The sequence below is a fragment of the Mustela nivalis genome, assembly GCF_964662115.1.
Source record: "Mustela nivalis genome assembly, chromosome: 2".
In the NCBI taxonomy this organism is placed as follows: domain Eukaryota; kingdom Metazoa; phylum Chordata; class Mammalia; order Carnivora; family Mustelidae; genus Mustela; species Mustela nivalis.
The window spans coordinates 93,726,664-93,735,338 of NC_139021.1; the positions used below are offsets into that span (position 1 = coordinate 93,726,664).

The 8,675-nt window shown below is 41.7% G+C and overlaps 1 pseudogene across 1 annotated transcript; it reads left to right on the forward strand.

Annotated features, from left to right (window-relative positions):
* The first annotated feature begins 1,097 nt into the window (after positions 1 to 1,097).
* Positions 1,098 to 8,098, forward strand: LOC309858137 (renalase-like; annotated as a pseudogene). Its single transcript, XR_014316659.1, has 3 exons — positions 1,098 to 1,199; positions 1,829 to 1,971; positions 7,845 to 8,098. The product of XR_014316659.1 is annotated as a renalase-like (transcript).
* Positions 8,099 to 8,675: the final 577 nt, after the last annotated feature.

The window sequence follows — 8,675 nt, forward strand, 5'->3', positions numbered from 1 at the left end:
CAATGTGCGCGGTGCACGCCCGGTCACGTGACCGGAGCCTCCAGCTCCCCAGGGACGCCCGAGAGGGGCGGAGTAGGCGGTGACCCCCGTGCGAGGGAGTGGGAGGAGCCCCGCGGGGTGGGGAGGGAGGACCGGGAGGAGCCCTGGGTAGGAGGAGGGGGGCCACTGTGGGAAGTAGGAAGATCCCCAAGCGGGGTCAGGAGCGTGAGGAGGGAGGACACTCGGGATGAGGAGTGGGGGTTTAGGGCGGGAGACGGGAGGATCCCCGCGCGGGTGAGGGAGGAGGAAGGAGCCTAGGGTAGGAGGAAAGGGGGAATAGGGAGAGAGGGAGCCTAGGTCAGGGTCCAGAGTCCGGGATGAGCAGGAGGAACCCGGGACAGAGAAGTGGGCGTGGCGGGGGGGGGAGGGGAGCAGGGAGAGGGAACCTTGGTCAGGGTCTGGGAAGAGCAGGAGGAGCCCTGGCTGGAGGAGCACAGGTCGGGGGATCAAGAGGGGGAGGAGTCTCGCGCGGGGTCAGGGAGGAGGAGCAGGAGGTATGCCACACTGAGGGCAGCCCAGGAGCTCTGGCAGTTTGCACAGCTTGAGCCTACCTCCTTGGCCAGTGCGCGGTTTTTGTTGTTGTTGTTTTGGTTTTCATCTAGGCCTGGCCATGCCTTCCAGGCCATCTGCACATGTCGAGGATCCCAAAGTGCCCTTGGACTAAGACTACCAAGATCTAGTTGACAGACTCTTTTTTTTCTCATGAAACCCGTTTGGGGGAGTGAAAACATGCTCCCAGTGATTATTCTGACATGTCGTGCGTTTTTTCGTTGGATGTTCTCCACGCACCCATCCCTGTTGTTTAAATGTGTGACTCCAGGGGCCGGGCACAGCGCTGAACACCGCTGTGTCCTCTTTAAAAATACCTCGCAGTGACCAAGTTGTCCTAACGATGGTAGAGGACAAAGCCCAAAACTAAAACAGAAAAGCACAACAAAGTCCTCTTTTAATACAGCCCTAATCTCTTTGGCCCACTCTGGGGTGCATAATTGAGGTGTTCATTGCAAAAGAGTCATTCTGATGCACTAAGATGTTTCTTGTGAATGAATCCAAGGGGGAAGAATGACGACAGCCAGGAGCCCTTATAATCCACAGAGCACGGTTGACTTGGGTGCCCAGTACATCACCTGCACGCCTCACTATGCCAAGCAACACCAAAGGTGAGTTAGTTGGCAGGAATCAATATTCATGCCCATAGGATGTAAAAATATAGAAATCATCCATTATTAACAGAGCGACACCTTGCCCCTTGTGATATAGTGAAGATACTACAATAACATCGTTGATGGCATTAGCCTGAGTTAAGTGGGAAAGCCAGAGTCCATGCCTCCCAAGGGTGGTCCTGGAGACTGGAAGAGAAGCTACATCTAGGGCTCGATTTAAATATGAATTACTGTGCTGGCAAAGAGGACAATTAGTCCTGGGGGAACTGCATACCTGTATATGTTCACTGTCTGTAATTTTGAGATATACAAGAAAATAGGCCTTCAGCTAATGTCAGCAAGATTTATAGGTTTGCAGAACGTTTCTGTTCTTCACCTGGATGATGGTTTACTGATTTTTTAAGGAAACTCTGTACCCCACATGGGACTTGAACTCACCACCCCAAGACCAAGAGTCCCCTGCTCTATTGACTGAGCCAGCCAGGTGCCCCTTGAATTGTTTTCTTAATGTAAAACATGCACTTATGTAGAGTGATACTCTCTAAGAATTCTTGGAAGAGAATACAGTATTTTTAAGCTAAATGATAGTGGTATTTAATTATATCATATATATTGATTTATTTCAGTTTTTATGATGACCTGTTAGCTCTTGGCATTTTGAAGCCTCTGACATCTCCTATTGAAGGGGTTGTGATGAAAGAAGGAGACTGTAACTTTGAGGCACCTTAAGGAGTTTATTCAATCATTAAGCACTACTTGAAAGAATCAGGTGGGGATAGGAGTTTCTCTGCTTCATTTTACTATTGGCATTTAAAGATAAACATTGTAAACATAATTAAATATTAATACTATAAAGAAAGTTATAAAATAGATGTTCTTCTCTTTACCAATAGCTGATTTTCTTTTATCCCTAATAATAGTTTTCAATGTATGCTTCTAGAAAAAACTTTATGGATCTGTGTATTGATTTACATGGCTGCCTCTATTTATTTATTCATGTGTGTTTATATTTATTCTTTTTAAGTATACCAATGGGATTATTTTTCATAAACCAACCCCTTGTTTGGTCTACTTGTAATAAATCAGTCCCCCCCAATTATCTATCTGTCTGCCTCCTGTTGGTTCTGTTTCTCTGGAAAATCCTAATACATCATCATCAACTGAATCATATCTTAGGTCTATTTTCATAACAACAAATTCAGTATGCTTCATTTTTCTCAATGCCTGTTCAGTATTATATGATTTCTTTATGAATAAATAAATTCATTGCTTATGTCAGGATTAGCTTTCTGGAAAATATTTAGGTTGTTGGTGGGATGAGGGGTTGTTTTGGTTTTCGCTAATACCGCTATTGCTGCATTGTTTAACTGTGTCACACTTCTTTAGGTATATCTGTAGAACCAGTTTCTAACAGCACAGTTGCTGTGTCAAATGGTATTGTGAATTTTTCATTAAAGTAGGTGGTTCCATCTGCTCCTCTGAAAGAATATCTCATCAGTGGTAATGAGGAGGCACCTGGGTGGCTCAGTCAGTTAAGCATCTGATTCTTGGTTTTGGCTCAGGTCATGATCTCAGACTGGTGAGATGGAGCCCCACTCTGAGCTCAGTGGGGAGTCTGCTTGAGATTCTCTCCCTCTCCCTCTACTCCTCCCACTCGTGTTCTTTCTCTCTCTAAAATAAGTAAATAAATCTTTTTTAAAAATTTGAAAAAGCAATGAATGAAAATTTCTCTCTCTGCGCATCTAGGTATTTTATAACTAAAAATTTTAAATTTTTGCTAGTGGGGCAGGTTAAAGCTGGTGTCTTTTTGTGTTCTGATTTGTACTTACATAATTATGACTGAGTTCATGCATCTTTGTGTTTTTAGTGAGCTCTTTCCACCTTTTTTCTTGAATTTCTTATTTATGACTTTGTCCCTTTTCAAGTAGGATTTTCATTTATTCTTTACGTATTTTATGAATGTTTTGAAAATGACCTTTCTTAGAAAAGTTGATAAATGATCTTGGATGATAAACTATTTGTTTTTTTTTTTAATCTTTTAATTTTTTAAAATTTTATTTATTTTTGTGAGAGAGAGAGAGAGAGAAAGAGAGAACACGCATGTGCATGAGGCAGCAGGCAGGAGAAACAGATTCCTAGCTGAGCAGGGTGCCCAACCCAGAACTCAATCTTAGGCCCTGGGAACATGACCTGAGCAGAGAGCAGATGCTTCACTGACTGAGCCCCCCAGGAGTCCAACATTTTGTTGTTCTTGTTGTTTTTAAAGATTTCATTTATTTATTTATTTATTTATTTGACAGAGAGACATTGTAAGTAGGCAGAGAGGCAGGCGGGGGGGGGGGATGGGAAGCAGGATCCCAGCTGAGCAAAGAGCCCGATGCGGGACTCAATTCCAGGACTCTGAGACCATGACCTGAACCGAAGGCAGAGGCTTAACCCACTAAGCCACCCAGGCACCCCTAACTATTTTCTTTAAACAGAAGTAAGTTTCTTGATGAATCATAATTAAGTAAGGTGCCCAATTCAAGATCACTGATGAAAGGTGCTAAGACGTTTTGTTCCATAAACTATTTCAAGAATAATTACTATTTTGATTTTCTTCATCAAGTTTTACTTTTTGAGAACCCCAAGAATCCCTGATAGCAGGCAATAGAGGAGTCAGTTAGATTCGATATACATACAGCATGGGGACATAGTAGATGTCATTCTGGTTAGATAGCTTCTCCATCGAGAATTCAGGCAATGATGGTGTATTACTTGGGATTTTCCAGAGAAACAGAGCCAACAGGAGCTAGATATAATAGGGAGTGTGTGTATGTGTGTGTGTGTGTGTGTGTATTTATATAAATATATATAAATATATAAACACATATAAATATAATTATATATAATATTTAATATATTATAGTGTATATAATATGATCATATAATATATAAAATATATAATATATAATTAATATAATATATTTTATATATTATTTGATTATATAATATATAATATAATATGTATTTATATGTATTATATATACAAATATATAATAGGATATATCTGTATATATACAGTTTATTATAAAGAATTGGTTCGTGATTAGGGAGGTTGGTAGATGTCAAGATCTGCAGGATGAATTGGCAAATCCCAATACAAGGGGTAGAAAAACCCCCAACAACCCCTTGTCCCAGTTTGAAGGCTGTCGGTCAGAAAGAATTCTTTCCTTTTGGGGAGGGTCAGGTTTTTTGTTTCATACATGCCAATGACTGGATAAGAGCCATGGGCATTAAGTAGGGAGGGTAATCTACCTTACTCATTCTACCAATTTAAATGTTAATCTCATCCAAAATCATTGTCAAAGACAGAGCCAGAATATATTTGACCAAATATCTTGGGGGGAATCCATGACCCAGTCAAGCTAGTGCATAAAATTAACCCTTACAGAATGTGATAGCATTGGATATTTTGTAGAATGTCACCATCAGCTTCATCTCTTGCCACCATTTAACTTTTAAAAATCTCATTTCCATTATGATTTGACCCAATTTGGATGTGCCTATTTACTGAAATCCTCAAGTACTTACCAGCTGTATTATATGTCCTATCCATCCATCCATGCACGCACACATCCCTTCAGTGAACGCTTATCCCTTCAGTGTACTTCCTGTATGTCAGATGCTGTGTTAGGTGCTAAGGTTACAAGAACCAAAGTCCTTGCCCTCTTACATCTGACGTTCTTCCAGCAGAGGAACAGTCCTTGAATACACAGTACCTACATCCTTCTCTTGGTAGGTGTTTGGGAGAATATATATTTTATCTTCCAGTTTTGCTTTGGAAGCTCTTGGGAAAAGAGGTCATATTTAATTATTTGTGGCTCACATAGAGTTTAACCTACCCTGTACATGGCAGGTAGGTATCATGATATATAGATTTCTATATCTATTTCTATATATATGTATGCATGTACATTGGAGTATATATTAAATATATTGAATATAGTTATGAAATACATTTAATATATATATTAGGTGGTTATCAGTTTTAATTTAACCAATTCTTAGTAAAAACCTGTTTATATTTTCCATTTGTACAACCTCTTGAGACAATGGTTTTATAGAGCTTTTTATCCCTATGTAAAATACTATTTACTTCAAAAGGCAATTTTTTAAAAAGATTATATACTATTGGTTGAAAGTTTAGAAGATACAGAAAAATCACAGGAAAATGTCACTGTAGACATCAACCATAAGTTCGTTTTGTGACCTACTTTCTCCTTTAATAAAAAACGAATTTTTACATAATCAAGTTCAAGATCTATATAATTTGAGTGCATATAAATGATTTATTTTAATATTATCTTCGTAATACCTCAAGAGTCTTTTTCCCGTTTACCCAGATCTGTTGTTACAGAATTTATAAACCTTATTATACTATTTTAAATTCTGTAATTGTATCTTTTTAAACATCCTTTGAACTTCTGGGAAGTTTTCTCTCCACTACATGATCCACAAGAGTGTTTTCATATTTCCACAACATAAGTGAGAGAGTTTCTGGAATCGTATTGACCTGGAACTAACTAACCCTTTCCTAGCTATGTAATAATAGGAAAGTTTAAAAATCTATACCCTGGTTCTTTCATTGGAAAAAAATGAGAGTAATTACAGTCCCCCCTGCAAAGTGTTACCATGAGGACTATGGGATAGAACACATTCATTGTCAACCCAAGCAAGTAGTAGGCCAGGTACATAGCAACCTTTTGCTACATTTTGGTTTAAAAAAATAGTCTCCTTAATGAAGTTGACCTTGCATAAGATCAAATTGTTAAGTCATTCCAAAACTATTCTACAGTTTGGAATCAATAAAATTTATAAGCCCACAGTCTATTGGATGAACCAGCACGGTTTTGATTGGACCAGACTTCCAGGAGATTATCTGTGTGGGATACAACTAATCACATATGCTTTTGAATGCGTTCAAATCTCTAAAACCAATGTTGTGCAGAACAACTTTCGAGAACAGCAGCCTGAGCAGCAGAGATGCTGGTCCAGTAGGTCTGGCTTAGGTCTCAGAACGTACCTTTGTACCAGGATCCAAGGTGCCACTGGTGCTGCCGGCCTGGGGTCCACACTTAAGAGAACCACGGACATACACCTTGCAGAATACTTTGGGACCCTTGGGACGCATGTCCAGGACATCTGGCTGGGTATGGAGAATTTCTAGGTCCGTGGACTTAAGTTCCCTGAAACACGCACGCCTGCTCACCACCGCCCATAACCGTGCGCCACTCTTTCCCACGGCACCCTAAATAAATAGAAACGAGTGAAAGGGAAAGGTTCAGGCCGGCCTGGAGCTGGCGGGTGGGAGTTGAAGGGGCCTCCGGGAAAGCAGGCCGGTTGGAGGGTGTTTACTAGCCCTTGCTCCAGTGTATGAACAGAATGAAGCTAATTGCCTCGAAGAGACAAACCCCTGGGCCTAGTTAGCACCTTGTTCCTTCTAATATATTTGCTTTTGATTTAAAAACTCTGAATGTTCACAGTGTTGCCGCGGGATTCCAGGGACAGTGAAAGTATCTGAGGTCTAGAGACGTGAAATGGAGGAAATGAGTGGTTTTGGATGGATAAGACATACCAGACACAGGCAGATATTCCAAATCAATGTCAGAACAATGGCAGAGGGAACTTTTAGGGGAGGAGGAAGGAGTCGCTGCAGGAAGGAAGCTTCAGGGCCAGGCGGACATAAGCTGGATGTTGGGTGGCTGGGATGCTGTGGTGTCCCCTGGAAATGATGAACAAGATCTTCCAACGTGCTTTTGTGTCTTGTTCTTTCTTCATTTCTTGCTTTTCCATTCCTGAGATAGCATACAAGTAGATTTGTAAAAACAAATCCAAGTTTTCTGGCAATTGCGATGTGAGGTAAGTGCTTGGCCTCAAGGACACTTAACGATCCAGGGATGTTTTCTTGTCTTTTGGTTTATGGTTCCTGATTCATTCTCTTCAGCAGGTACTTATGAAATCCCACTATGTGGCGAGTACTCTACTGTGTATGGGATACGGTCTTCACAGACACAGAGCAGATATGGTTCCTTCCCTGGGGGCTCACAGGTTAATAGGGAAAAAAATATTAGTCAAATAAGTACTCAGGTAATTATCAAAATACCTTGGGGATGAAGAAGAAAAATGCAATGAGAGGACATTCTCAATCGTATTTCTCTTCATTCCAATTCTTTTTTTTTTTAAAGATTTTATTTATTTGACAGAAATCACAAGTAGGCAGAGAGGCAGGCAGAGAGACGCGGGGAGGAAGACCCCCGCCATGTGGAGAGCCTGATGTGGGGCTCGATCCCAGGACCCTGGGATCATGACCTGAGCCTAAGGAAGAGGCTTTAACCCACTGAGCCACCCAGGTGCCCCCTCATTCCAATTCTTAATAAAGGTAAATTGATCCACTAACGAGAGCTTGGATCTTGTTCACAGACACCTTTTTCAGGCTTAAGAGGGAAGGAGAGGAATTCCGACCTAATGGGGAAGTGAGCCCCGAGAATGGTGCCTTCACTGTTCAGTTCCCCTGAATGGATCCAGTCTGTAACTCCTCTCTCTCTTCCTGTTCATACTGGAAACCCTGAGGATGTGAACATGACCTTGCTTTTGGAACAGGTGCTGATGTCTGCTTCATACACTGTGTGACTCAGGTCAACCTGCGGAATGACAAGTGGGAAGTCTCCAAGGAAACAGGTCCCCCCGAGCAGTTTGATATCATTGTCCTCACGATGCCGGTTCTGCAGATTCTGCAGCTCCAATGCGACATTGCAAACTGTGAGTCCCGGCCTGACTGTCCACCTCACGGAGTGGGGTTCCTCTCACGGGGTGTGAGCTTAGCATAACTCTCTCAGCAAACGGCACATTGTGGATTCTATTGATTTCCGTGTTTTAGAAACTGATGCTATGGCCTTGTCTGTGATGTTAGTCAAGGTTAAACTTAAATCCACGGATTTTTTTTTAACTGGTTAAAGGTTGAACATTGTTCTTACCGCCCTTGCTTTTAAGACGTAAATATGTTTTATGAAATGCAGTTGTTTGGCCAAAGGAAGACCAGTCTCTTTGTGTCCATCCTGGAGATAAGAAGGTTTTTATGATACAAGAATTGATCACATTGGGCACCTGGGTGGCTCAGCTGGTTAAGCATCTGCCTCTGGCTCTGGTCATGATCCCAGGGTCCTGGGATTGAGCCCCTCATTGGGCTGCCTGCCCAGCGGGAAGTCTGCTTCTCCCTCTGCCTGCTGCTCCCTCTGCTTGTGCTCTCTCTCTCCCTTTCTCTCTCAAATAAATACATGAAATCTTAAAAAAAAAAAAAGAAAATGTTTATGAATGATTGACTTGGTACACTTGACGGAGGGTAAGTTTCTTTGGGTTTTATCAGCTCAAATCAGAATTGGACCCCATGCAAATAAGCCCACTATATGGGGAGCCAGAGCAGGGCTCCCTCTC